Genomic DNA, 15384 nt, shown 5'->3' with positions numbered 1-15384 from the left:
GATCCACAAATAGTTTATATGCAGTATCAAAACCCTGGAAAATTGGTTTACTCCTGAACTAAGTTGCATACGTTACACAGGATACATATAACATGCCATATATTGACGTATTATACATTGCACCATATTATATAGGCATATTATACGATGCCACGCTAGCAAAAATGGATAATTGTATACTTTTCTGGTTTTTTGATTGAAAAATACTTCCATAAAAAATATTTTCGATCAAAAAATACTTTGCACTTTTGATCGAAGAATACACTGATCGAAAAAAAAACCCATATATAGCGGCAACGTGCCTTATTGAGACCAATATTCATCACAAAAGGTACTCTATGTCATAATTAGAGAAATAATTTTTTTTTAATGATTCAAAAATCATTGAAATCTAGAATAGTTTAAAATTACCTTTGTTTAAAGTCAACTTAATTTTTTAATTAAAATTTGATTGAAATTTGTCTTTTAGGATCAAATTGTGTAAGCTTTGTATGTTGTGTAGGGCTTAGACTCTCACTCATACAAGCTGTTTATTTTGTAGGAGTCACTTGCTACATGCTCAGTTCATTGACGTGTGGTAGTGAATTAGTGATATAATTTAGAGGTTGTCGTTGTGTGCAGAGTGTACCCTAACATGAGGTAATTAGTCCGTAAAATATAATAGATTAGAGGTTTATTTTATTTAGGTCTGTTTGATTTTGATGTGCATATCTTTTCTCACCTCAACGTAAACATATATAGAATTTTCTTTGTCCTGTGTAGAGCCATCACACTATGCTCTCACTGGAATTAAAATTTTAGGAATCTCATGTGCAAATACATTGATATTTGATTTTCTTTATTTGGATTGCTATGTCTATCATATTGTGTGATTGTACACATGTAGCAACTGCAGATAGATAAGTGCTCAAAGATCTACCCACGTGGAGTGTGAGAACATCATGTTTGCACTTTTGATAGATATGACAATCATCAAGGATTGCAATTAATCCTCATGTTACAATGAGAATCAATTGCAAAATATGATTTTAATATTATTGATTATTGTAATGTGTGAAATTCGTAAGCTTGCACTTTAAATAAATCGATATAATGCAACGTGATGATGATCTTTTTTTGTATTGTTTTAAATAAGTGATTAAGATTATCAATTAGTGTAATGTGTGAGCCAAAAGATTGCACTTTAGATAAATCAATGTAGTGCAGTGTGAGTATTGTGATTGAAATGTTTCGTTTGAAGTGATGAAGTTATTTTGTGTTTGAAAAATAATTTGATTGACATAAATTTATACATGAAGAATGATAAGACTATCATTGCGTATTGTTAATCGATAATGTAGCGTGAGTCTAATTGATAATGTGCACATATTTTGATCAATGTATTGATTGATAGAGCATTGCTTGTGTAGTTTGTTGTTTCAAATTGTTTTTGACCTCAAAATTGACAACTCAATTTGTTATTTCTAGTAGATTAAATTCATCTATCAGCATGGTGAAAGGACATGAGTAGAGTTACGTCCACGACCTGCATGCTGAGAAGAATACATCTTGATTGAAAGACAAGACATGCGGCTATGAGTTAAGTGGTAATGCGACCAAAATCAAAGAGCATCTGTTTAAAGTTCCTTGTAATGTGTCGGAGTGTACAGCTCCGCCAAGAGATATTCATACTAGATTGCCACAGTACGCTTTCATACTAGAGAAAATTATCGCAGCTAAAAAGAAAAGTGCTACTGCCAAACAAGTTGCAACGGATGTTGAAATTTTTGCTATCAATGAGGGGTTGGAGCATGTGCCTACGGAAGCAAATGATCACACTTTCCACTCAAATCTTCTTCATGGACATGCTTCAACATCAGCAACATCAGATCCTAGCTAGCCTAAAATTAGTAAATCATAATCCAATGGACAAACAGTGAAGTGTTAGATAAACAATGGTTGCTTGAGTTTCACTTGAAATGGACGCAAGCTTTGTGGCGTGCAGAATAGCATTGGATGCTATGCACAACCCCATATTTCACCATGCAGGACAAACAAAAAGTATTTGTGCTTCTTGATTATAATAAGAAGTGCATAGAGTATTTAGATAAAGTGAAAGATAATATTGAATCCATCCTCAAGTGCACAATGGTAGAAGTTGTTCCTGCATATGGTTGCACCATAGCGTTGGATGGATGGACCAACTGTCAGAAAAAGCCACTCATCAATGTGATGCTTATCAACCCTAGAGGGTCCATGTTCGTAGAAGCCATTGACACCTCTTTGAAAGAAAAAACCAACGATTATCTAGCACTAATATACAAGCGCGCCATAGAAAGGGCAGGTCGGCCAAAGAATGTGCCACCTTGGAAGAAGTGATGCCTACTTTGATTGAAACGTGTGAACTCGCCAGTTTTTTGGTGCAATGTAGAGAGGAATGTCACTCAGGCCAAACCATTTGTAGATATTTTGCGAATAGTTGAAAAAGACTCTTTAAATTTGTCTTTCGTTGAGTTTATTGATATATGTCAGAGGCATTACGCAAAGTAAGAGAGCATGTTGGCTTTAGTGCAAACAGGACAAATCTTCCATAATCACAACTACCAACAAGCGATGGGTCCAGTTGCATAGGCCGTTGCATGGTCCTGCATTTGTATTGGATCCCAAATTCCAAATGCATCAACAATCGGCCAATAAAGAAGTCATGAACGACATCAAAATAGTGTGTCCTCAACTACTGGGACCTGAGGATGGGAAAACTCCTTTTTGTCAGCGAGTTGATTATGCTAATAGAACTGGCATGTTCCAAGATCCATGGCATATAGATGCCATTGCACAGACAAGTGCACCTCTATGGTGGAAGGAGTATGGTGCACCTCTACATTGCAGTTAGGGTTCTATCTGTTACAACATCAAGTGGAAGCTATGAGAGACATTGGTCGGCATTTAAATTTATGCATACCAAGAAACAAAATCGTCTTCACCATAAACGGGTTACTGATTTGGTCTATGTTTTTTGCAACATGAGACTTATCCATAAGATAGTGAACATTGCAACAAGAGTAGCAAAAAAGCACTACCGTGTCTTATAAACCCAAGCTATAGCTGCAGAAGTTGACAATGATGATGATATGGAATGGGAGATAGCTTCAAAATGCTTTGATATAAATGAAGTAGATGATATGGTTGGTGTATTTGATGAAGACAACGATGTGTGGCTTAAGTCCTATAAGTTTTTCCTAGTGTGATTACATGAAAATTATGAAAGATAACTTCATGCTACACTACTCGATGTTCATCTCTCTCTCTATCTCTTTACTTTTGCAATAAAGGTCATAATTACAGTTAGATACAATACGATTTCAAATCTATAATACAAAAACAAACAGCTAAGGGGGTAAATGAAACTTTGTGATTACAAAAATTGTAGCACTTTGCATCCTCTTACTAAGAAAATAGATAGGGATAAAGTGAGCGATTTGCTCAAGCCAAATATTGAGTCAGCTCATTGAGTAGTTCATCTATGTTGAACATAGTACATCCATGCTTAGTAGATGGGTTTGCAGGTCCTTGTTGTGAAGGACCAGCATGTTATGGACCAAGTCCTTGTTGTGAAGGACCAGCATGTTATGGAAACGGTCCGTACAACGATGCATATTGTTGCAGCTTGGCTTGGGCCTCTGATAGCTCTATCTCAAGCTCAAAGATTCTTCCATGCAAAATATCAGGTGTTTCTCCTTGGCTTGCCCTTGGCTTGCTAATGCAACGAGCGTATCTGATTCTTTAGGAAGTAGAACTATTAAACCTTTGCATGCAGACATTCGGATATTGGCATTTCTTGCTGCCACTTTCTCTGCAATCCAACCATGCCCAATGCCAAAATTCTTTGGTCAATCTGACCAATCTACACGCCTCCAAATTATATGATTAGGGCCAATTTGGATGAAAAAAGGGTTGTGTAAGGATCTAAAATGGGGAAACCTAAAAAACACCATGAAGATCTTACCAAAACTATTCAACATGGGTACTCATTGGATAGAGATCATCAAGCACCACCCATGGACCATTTGAGCACTAAATTTGGAGTTCATATACAAAAATTATGGCTAAAATATTGCAAAATATTCCCAAATCAAGTGAAGGAGATCTTGACACGTGTACAAAAGTGCCATACTTTTGGAAATGTCGCTCCTCCTTGACCCTTAGATTAAGAATAGAGAAACCCTAAACAACCCTTATTTCATCCAAATTGGCCCTAATGACATAGCACTGCTATATAAAGTAGAGTTCCATCTGGTTATTGTTTGGCATAACTCTCTCCCATTGTATGAATCTTTATAGCAATACTCGTGCAAGCCCTTTGTGCTGCAAATATGACAGATTTATTGGAGCTGAATTCTTTGCAGCATTGCCCCTGATTCAAAATAGTTGTTGACGCACAAAGTGGTTTGGACATAGCTTCCTGCACTCTTTGAGGCTGAGAGGCTCGCCTTGCAACCTTGGACTCATCCTCTTTGATTCTAGCAATAGCTTCGAGGTCTTTCTCTTGGCCATAGTGCTCTCTCTCTTCTTTGTAGATCACTTGTGCTTTAGCGTGATTAAGTTCTTCTTTTATTTTTGTAAATCAAGCAAACATGCCATCATTAGAAATACTTATTGGTAAGTCATCGCTTATTGAATATTACTTATAACCATGAAAGAAAAAGACAAGATAACTTAATCATGCTGCAAGAAAGAGACAAAATATCTATCACCATGTCTTTGGAAAGAGAGAAAATAACTTTGAACAATTATATAATTTACACTACTAAGAAGATAATAATCAAATCATCACTTTAATCATCAGCTGCTTGTAGACCAAACATCATTGCAATGTCATAGCCCACTCTATGGGCATTGTTTCGACAGAGAGAAAGATCAAAAGCGTAAGGTCAGGTTGAGGGATTGTTTTACTTGCCACTCTCAATGTGGGTAAGTACATTGCTTAAAATATCCCTTTTGTTTTTCTCTTGAGGCACTGACATGCACTTTAAGAGCCATTTACAAGTATGGCACATGGAGAAGATGTCCATGGCTTTATTCCAGGGAGGGAGATTAGTAGATATGCATTCTGGGGTGGCCCATGGAAAATCTCTCTCGGCCTGCTTTCTAGTTTCTATTTGCAAGTCGAAGAGATGAGGAAGGCATTCCATTATTTTGGTCTTTGTAAATGACCCCCAATCCACAATGCCTACATAGACCCCCTTCTGTCCAAAATGAAGCATCATGTTGCAGAGTAAAAGTCATTGTGGAGATAGTCATGCGCATGTAGATACTTCAAGGTTTGAAGAAGAGTATTAATTATCTACAAAATGTTATCTTGGAACAACTATGGTGTTCCTTCAATGGTCACATAATCGTGAATGGAGGTAGATTGACATTTGCATTGCACTCTTTTATCCACTGCTCTATATGGCCACCATTCCAAAAACGTGAAATGAGCATTGGACACTCCATGTGGTGGACCATGGAAAGATGATAAATAATGCCGCAATGAGCGATGTACAAAATTGTGGCTTTATCTTTAACCTGCTGACCCATTGTGGGCCCATGCAATCGTACTTCGAAGATCTTCATTGCATACAATGGATCTTTAAATGCAGGATGGGTGCCACCTACACGCTTCATGTGTGCCTATCTCCCATCTTCCAACTGTGGAGCATGTATGTTAAAGATTGCAAGATCTGGTAAAATATGCAATATAGGGGGAACATAGACTGATATAGAGGGAGAGTGGCACTAGCACAGGCTCTATTCTAATGTTTTTCTTGAATTCAGTATACAATTGTTGCACAAGTTGTATGCAAGTAGCTATGCCTAGAAAAGTAACGATTTTAGAATTTTTAGGTCGTAAAAAATCTTGGCAATCTGTCCAATAGACTACTTGACCATGTCCAATAATGAACCTGATGTCATTAGAGATATGTCAAAAGCAGCAGGCGTAGATACGAGCTGGAGCTGCTCAAATGCAAACTTTGCTAAGGCCTTTGTGAACTGGTAATAATGCTCCGGAGCTGAAGGGTTTAGGCAATGACAAAGTTCAGGCTCTAACATATGATGGACGTGATGTAATACAGCTTCGAAGGCAAACTTTTGTTGATGTTTCACCAGCTAGGTGCCCACCGCATGTGTAAGATATAATTTTAAAACATTAATGTTATGAAAGGAGATGTTAAACTATCAAAATTGTGTCATGACCCTAAACCATAAGCAATTGACATAATTTATAGCAATCAATGATATATTATGATTGAAAACCATAACTATACAATAAATGATTGAAAGTTTTTTTTTAAAAAAAACACACAAAAAGAGAGAGATAGAAAGAGGTAAATAGGCTAGGAGTGTAAGGGACGCTCATCACAAGAACTAGACCCTGTTATGTGTGTTACAAAATACACATAAATGATCAGAGTGTACATGTGAACAACCTAGCTTTTGTGAGGTATGCTCAAGACAAGTCTTGGACATTGTTGTAATGTTGATTGAGTTTAATGAATCAATCCCTCATGCAGTGTGTGGACTCTACGCAACACAACCATCAGCAGCAGACACTTTAACAAGCTCAGATTGTGGCCAAACATCATACGTATCTACATCCAAGACAACCCCAAGGTATCTAGTGGTGAGTGTCATATCTACAGATCAAAAAGTACAAGGGCAAGGTGCGCCATGCTAAGATAAAGAGGGCATGGATATGCATCTCTCCACTCTTAGGTAGACGAACGTAACCCTCATATTTCTATGTAGTAAGAACGATGATGCGACTTAATCTAATCCCTGATGAAGTGTGTGGAACTCACAACACAAACATCAGTGGACAACTTAACAATCTTCGATGATGCATGCCAAAAGTTGTATGTATCTACATCCAAGAAAACACCAAGTCATCTATTGATGAATAATGATGTGTCTTTGGAGTTCAAAGCATAAGGGTAAATTAGTGCGTTACATAGAGATGAAGTGGGCATGAAGTATGCATCTCTCGGCTTGATCAAAACCAAAAAATACAGGTATTCTGTGATTATTCAAGATTTCGGTGTATATCAACGTTAATTATACGTATAATTTTTTCAGTACAGGAGTATAAATGCAAACAAGTGGCTCTATGGATGTGTACCTGTCCAAAAACGCTATAAACCTAGGATCCTGGTACCTACAGGCTATACCTAGCTCAAGCTGTATCTGCAAACGCATACATAGCATGAGACTGCAAGAAGTTGTGCTAAAAAATCTCTCTAGAATGCCGCACATAATCACAAATGAGCACTATGATCTCTGTTTCACAAAGAACATGCAACCTATGAGTAAAATTGCCCAGAATCTGGCACACTACCTCATCGGTTAGAAAACACATCGATAAAAAACCAAGAGAAAAGCATGATCAACCAGCTGCCTGTGGTCAAAATCTCCATCTGAGAGCCGTGCTCACTGGAAAAACTGCTAATTCAGAATAGTGCATTGGAGTCGCTATGCATCGGTGTGTCATGATGAAGCTAGATAAAGGGAGTACCGTTGAAACGAAAACGTTGTGGAGACTACGTCAGAGTCGGGCCGCTCCGGATAAGGGCTAGAGGAGAGCCTAAGCCGCTCTCGATTGTCTATCTCCTACTTTGTCGAGGTCGGAAAGCTAAGGGTATCGGGGGATGTTCGTGAATGGTTGAGGGAAGAAAGCCGCTGGGGAGGCTAATTTGAAGGAGAGCCAAAAATTCTCTCGCTTCCTCTTGTTATGTCAAAGTCAAGAAAACTTTGTTGATGTCGCCTTTCACTTCTCGATGGAAGAGATTGCCAAAATTGTAGCCGTGGATGCCGAGCAAAAAAATGTCAAAACAACAAGAAGATCATCAAGAAATCCATAGCTGATGCCATAGAAAGTGTGCTTGCTGATGCTGGATCCGAGCTAAGAGCCGATGGTAGTCTCTCTCTCTACCTATCAAGGTCACAAGGCTACCGTGAGGAGAAGTTGGCAGAGTCAAAACCACTACCGCAAACCCGAGAGAGAATGTCGTTGATGTCAATGGACAAAAACATGCATGAGTACTTATTCTCCTGTGTATATGCACGGTAGAGCATACTCTCTCTCTCTCTCTCTCTCTCTCTCTCTCTCTCTCTCTCTCTCTCTCTCTCTTTGTTGGGGATTTTGTAAGGGCCTTTCTCTAGCCCTTCTCCAAGGCCAACACATCTAATCCATCGCCTTAAAAGATAAAAAGGAAAAAGAAAATAATATAAAGAAAAAAATGTTCGAGAAAATTTGGGCTCAATTTAAGCGCTAAAGTATATTCACGAGACACTTTCGACTTATGCCATGGGAACATGGACATAACCAATGCATAGAAAATTAGCTTTTCATTTTGAGAAAATGAGCATAAAGGAAAAGATAAGATAAGGAAAAAGAAAAATGAAAAAGATAAAGAAGAAAAGAGAAGGTAATGATAAGGTGAGTAAGTAACTTATTGAGAAAGTTTTGATAAGTAAGATAAGTTATTATCAAATAAAGATAAGATATCAAGATAAGGAAGATAAACTTTCAAGATAAGTGGAAACACTTACCAAAAATGTGCATAAAAAGAGGGCTTCTCTTCTCATTTTTCACTGCTTTTCTTCATTTTCTCAAGGTGAAAACTTGAGAGTAAACTCGAGAAAGCCATGGCCAAACCTCTTTCACACACACACACAAACACACACACACACTTCTTACATTAGTTGGACCTGAGGATTTAGCAGAATAAAAAACACTCACATAGGTGTTTCCTGACAAAAATCGGACCCTATTATTCAAATGAGCACACACACACACACTCACACACACACACACACTCGTAACACAAATGGTATTTAAATAACTACAGATAAACAACTTCTTTTTCACATAAGAAGGTACCGGATGTGTCCTTGTAAGCCAATAACAAACAATAATAAGATGTTCATATATGAATATATATATCATAAGAGAATCTAACTCTATAATGATTCACTACAAGAGGCTATTCATATTAGCGACGCTCACACAGCGACGCTAAAAAAAAATAATTCCCGGCGTCGCTATGAGCGTCCCAAATTTAGTTGTAAATTTGTGACGCTTATAGCGACGCCGGATGGACTAAAAAAAATAACAGAGAGCGCCCAAAAACTCAGATCTCAGATCTGAGTTTTTCGACGCCCTCAAGCAAGGAGCAGGTAACGCTCTCCCTCTCTCTCTCTCTCTCTCTCTCTCTCTCTCTCTCTCTTTCTTCTACACACACACACACACACACACACACACACACACACACGAGGAGAGGAAGGAGAGCCAGGTATGCTCCTTCCCTCTCCTTACTCTCATGTTCCCTTCCCCTCTTTCTCTCTCCCTCTCTCTCTCTCTCTCACACACACACACACATAGTGTTTTTTTGAGAGAGAGAGAGAGAGAGAGAGAGAGAAAGAGTACAAACATAAACAAAAACGCACACACACATACATAAACAAAGAATGCACACACACATTGAGAGAGGAAAAGAGAGAGAGAGAGCATGCATAAACAAAAAACGCACACATTGAGAGAGGAAAAGAGAGAGAGAACATGCATAAACAAAAAACGCACACATTGAGAGAGGAAAAGAGAGAGAAAACATGCATAAACAAAAAAACGCACACACATTGAGAGAGAAAGAGAGAGAAACTAATTTAACGTCGTAGGAAACTAATTAAAATTAAAAGACCTAAAGATCTAGACGACGAGGAGTTGACCTCAAGACCTATTATTCAAGAGGGAAATGGCATAACCAATCTATCATACTTGGCATGGGTGATAGAAAGGTTATACCATTTATCTCTTTTTATTGGCACACACATCCACACACGCGCACACACACAAGAAGAAGAGAGTTATAACGTCGTAGGAAACTATCCTAAAAGACGTTAAAGATTAGGTTAGATGTAGACTTACGTTAAATTAGATTTAGGTTTATTTAAGTTAAATTAAATTAGATTTAGGTTTATTTAAGTTAAATTAAATTAGATTTAGGTTTATTTTAGTTAGATTTACGTTTATTTATGCTAGATTTGGATTTACGTTATATTAGATTGGATTTAGGTCTCCATAGACTGCGATGCCTGCATGAAGCGGGTGAAGAAAGCCCTCAATGGAATATAGGGTATTGCTGCCTTCACTCATGGTGGGCCCCGTCGATCCAAAAGTACTGGTGAAATGTCTTCAGAAGATAGGGAAGAAGGTGGATCTTCAGGGCGGCAAGAGTCACTACATCCCCGACAATGACCATCTAGACAACCTCTAGTCATTCAACAGCAACTTCAAAGTTAGTAACAAGAGCAAGAACGGTCCAAAGGGCCAATTGTTGTCGTCAGATGTGGATGGAGATGAGGCAGCGTCACCGCCGGAAGTAAACTCTCACATCTTTAGTGATGAGAATGCCAACTCTTGCCGAGTTATGTGAAAAATTATGTGTTAAATCAGTTTTAAGGTTCTTATAATCCCTGTTAGTTTAGTTCTTTGTTTTTAATATAACATAATTTACGTTAGATTTAGATTTATGTTATATTAGATCAGACTTAGGTTTATTTAGGTTTACCCACACACACACACACACACACACACAAGAAGAAGAGAGTTTTAACGTCGTAGGAAACTATCCCAAAAGACGTTAAAGATTAGGTTAGATGTAGACTTACGTTAAATTAGATTTAGGTTTATGTTTAGTTAGATTTACGTTTATTTAGATTTACGCTTATTTACGTTAGATCGAGTCCACGCAAGAATTACTTACGGTTTAGGGTTTAGAGTTAGATGAACAGTGAAAAGATCTACTGTGAAAAGATGTTAAGATGCTGTGAAGTGCTACAGCTAGAGAAGAGGCAAAGGGGTTTTGTCCACTACATGCAGTATCATGTAGACGTGGGTCTGTAGATTTCTTGTACCCACAAATATAGGTATTGACCAATAAAGACGAGATTATAACCCGGTGGTTCTGATCTCCGTGCACCTCTAGACTGAGGTGTGCGGGGATTGGACATAACTAGAGAATGTGAGGTAGAGAGAGAGAGAGAGAGAGAGAGAGAGAGAGAGAGAGAGAGGTAGAGAGAGAGAGAGAGATAAGACGAAGAATGCCAATAGAATATTAAATTTGTTGTCCAGGTTATAAGATTTTTATCCTCATTATGAGTAGTGACGAGGATGTGGGACCGTCCAACCGAAACACCTATCTCTCAACGAGGGTCTTATGTCCTTGTAATCAATGCAAGCATGCTGTGCGACGGACAAGACGTGTTTCTTTGCAGCACGTTCGCGAATTTGGCGAGTTCGATCCATCTATTATAGATCGAGTTGTTGCCAATTATAACTCGTCGGACTCTGACGCTGGCCAACAAGCAGCAATCTTGCAACCCAATAGACGTGTTCGCAGGTGCTTTGGTCAAGGAGCATATGTGAGGCCACAAGATGTAGCCTCTGACAGCTTGGGGGATGATCATGTAGAGCACATTCCCAACGAAGCAATGTTTGAGCCCAAGATTGATGAAATGATCGAGACGATCATGGATTCAGAAAGGCTTATCTATGATGATATGAAAAGTGAAGCCGATACGCCATTGTATAATGGAGCACGTATGTCTAGATTGAAAGCACTCCTGGTTCTTCTCAACATGTAGGCAAAGTTTGGATGGAGTGACACTAGCGTCACAGCGCTTTTCAGGTGATCTATTACAATTAGTTTACTTTAATAAAACTCTAAATGTATAATGATCTGATAGATTTTTACACGACTGTATCGTATTTTTATGTTGTGTAGATTGCTTAAAGAGCACATACTACCAGCTGACAATGTGATGCCAGATTCCCGAGATGAAGCAAGAAAGATTTTGCGAAACTTGGGGATGGATTACAATTCTATCCACGCTTGTCCTAATGACTGCATTCTTTTCAGAGGGGAATATATAGACATGGAGAAGTGTCCGAAATGTGATTCCGAAAGATATCGAGTAGATCTCCACAGGACAAAAATTCCACAAAAGGTTTTGCGACATTTTCCTCTGCTTCCTCGCATCAAGCATTTCTTCGAATGTAAGTCCATGGCCGCCCTAGCATCATGGCATGAGGAGAATAAATCTTCGGATGGTGTGCTACGAATTCCTGCAGATTGCGCAGCCTGGAAACATATAGATGGAACATGGTCGGATTTTGCCAGGGAAGCTCGAAATTTGCGCTTAGGCCTGGCTATGGATGGCGTAAATCCATTTGGTCAAAGATCAACATCTTACAGTGTATGGCCCGTTGTCATCGTCAACTACAACATTCCCCCGTGGTTGACTACGAAGAAGGGGCACCTATGGCTAAGCTTGATTGTTCCAGGGCAATATAAAGTGGAGAATATGGATGTGTATCTTCGTCCACTATTGGAAGAGCTACAACAATTGTGGATTGGCATAGAGGTGGTGGATATGAGCCGACACACAGGACGACGGAATACTTTGATCAGAGGCATTCTAATGTGGACCATGCATGACTATCCCGGGCTAACAGAATGCTCATGTGATCTATTGACACTCCTCACTCAGACACTGTAAATCTTGTTTTTTCCCATAGTTGATCTATTATCATGTGTATACATGCAGGGCTTCAAACAAGCGGATACAGAGCATGTGTCACATGTGGACCTAGACTGAATGCACGTAGGGCGCCCTCATTGAAGAAGCAAATCTACGAAGGTCATCAAGCGTATCTTCCAGAGAATCATGTGTTACGCGACGGCTTTTTGGGAAGAGAGCCACCAAGGATGTATGCACAAGCATGGTTAGAGCAGAAGGAGATGTGCGATGACGGATTGCCTCAAGGGATGAAGAGACTATCTCTATGGTACGAGTTACCATACTGGACCCGACTCATGATCAATCACTTGCTCGATCCAATGCACATATTCAAGAATGTGGGTAATCTACTATGGGACCATCTGACCGGCAAGAAAGATACTTTGGGAGCCAGAGTTGACCTTAGAAATGTGGATCGTATGGAGCAATATTGGCCGCAAACAGCGTCTGATCCTTGGATGCAGTGTATTGGCGCATACAGAACTGATATCTTACATACATAATCTCACACCTTCATGAAGCCGCAAGAGAGTACATAGACACACCTACACACACACACACACACACACACACACTCAAGATGTCTTCTGTCTACATAAAATGACACGTTTTTGACAGTTGCTAACACTTGATAGCAAGGGTGGAAAGAAATTGTCTCCATCTACGGATACGTCCATATTGGAGCATCGCTACCATGTCCAATCAACATGTAGGTGTTTACCTACTGAGATTATGTGAATGATATGTACTCTGTATGCCACAGATAAATGATCACACACACACACACACACACACATATACATAGTGAAGTCCGCTACACTTTGCATACTGAGTTTTGGTTGGTTTTTTATAACATATGTGCTATACCTTTTTGTGGATTCAAAATCAAAAGAAATGTCTATATTGGGAATGAATTTTGGGGTGTACAACATCTGGTAGTCTACAGATAATTAATGGATGGGATTACATAGTAAAAACTGCATACCGGTTTTTCTCGCTCATTTCAAATGCTGGATTTCATATTTATATACACACGAAGCATAAAAATAAGGTATTAGTTGAAATACAACAAATTTGGAAGGATACTCTACATATCCAAATTACTATTATGCGGCATAAAGGTGTTCAGGTCTTGCTGATGCTGAGGTTTAAAACCTGGTCTTTTTTGGACACATTACAAATATAACATGCACTCAGAGGAGGGTGTAATACAGATGGAAATAGGAGTCAATAGATGTGTTTTTACTTGCATAAGGGTAGCAAGGTGTATTGAACATAAAACATAAAAATGTCCTATGGTTGATATATGGTTTTTTTTAGATTTTTTGAATATTACAAACAAAAGACTGTCCGGTCTTTTACAAATATAGTAATAGTAATTGATCCATATTTTGGTTCACATAATCTGAAAGATTTTTTTGATTGAGAGTTCTCTTGATCTCCAAATCAAAGTTATATAGCTTATAAAGTTGTTCAATTATGGCTGATGTTGGGGTTTTAGGACCTGGTTTTTTTTTGGGCACATTACATAAAAAGAGTACTTGGTAACATAGAGGAAGGTATAATACGGTTTTTAAATTTAAAAAAAGAGGGGGAGCCGATGGCTGAATCTCTTACTTACATAGGTGGTATTGAGGATGCCGAAGTAGATTGAACATTAAACAATAACTGTCATTTGGTTGATATCCTGGGGGATTCACTATTAGTAATGGGGGATGTCACCTGCGTGCATCAAAATTAGAGAAACCCCCCTATATATGGTATCTTACTTGCGAGCCTACCCCCCTACATACGGACAGGATACGGACGTTCTCGCAATGAGCCAACCCCCCTCATACGGATTTCGTACAGAATGTAATGACCCACTATTTTATGTATACTAGTAACATAACAATTTTAGAAGCACATTCTTTTGCAAAAATACATGTTGAACTGCAAATGAACAGAAGTGTACATTGTAGTGTGTTTTCATTTGTAATAGATGTTAAGAGAACAAACCATGAAAAGCAACAAATATAGTGAATACAAAATTAAAATAAACCAATCGTTTCAATGTAATTTGTCAAAAAACAAATAGCATTTGCCTTGTAAACCGACACAAATCTCAATCTCAAAACATATGATACTAACCACCTACTTAGTAGGCTTCCCATATGGGATTTAAGGCACACATATGAAATGGATTGTTCTCTAAATAACAAATAATGCATACTCTTAAACAACCATAAAAACTTCTCATTAAATCAAAACACATTACAAAAAAACCCATTGAAAGATTAATCTTTTTGAACAAAACAATTATATGTGATATGAATGCACGTCTATGCTTAAGCAAAATGCAACTTTTAAAAAAGCACCATCAGTATTTGATATTGAGTTTGCACATAAATATAAATCCTAAAAATTTAGCCAGTCTCCTTTGTACAGAGACCTCTTCCAAAAAAAAAATCAATACACCCTTTTCTTGGGCTCCCACATGGGATTTTTATCACATAATTTCTTTTTCCAAAAAATTTGTCAACCTCATCTTACCTCATCTTGGGCTCCCACGTGAGATATAAGGATTGTCTTACACATTAAAATCAAACACATTCTCAATAGAGTCAAAGTAATCTAACTTCAGAGTGGTGGTATGCCCTACATAAAAAAGACATTGCGTATGTGTGATACATAGACCCAAGGTATGCTAGACGTGTCTTGGCAAAAAACTATAGCTCAAGATAACACACCCGGTCAAGCCATATGACCATGTGAGAAATTGAGACTATAAAATTTGTAACTACATAG

This window comes from Adiantum capillus-veneris, chromosome 15, assembly GCF_014529385.1.
Source record: "Adiantum capillus-veneris isolate H3 chromosome 15, ASM1452938v2, whole genome shotgun sequence".
In the NCBI taxonomy this organism is placed as follows: Eukaryota; Viridiplantae; Streptophyta; class Polypodiopsida; order Polypodiales; family Pteridaceae; genus Adiantum; species Adiantum capillus-veneris.
This window is presented reverse-complemented; position numbering follows the sequence as displayed.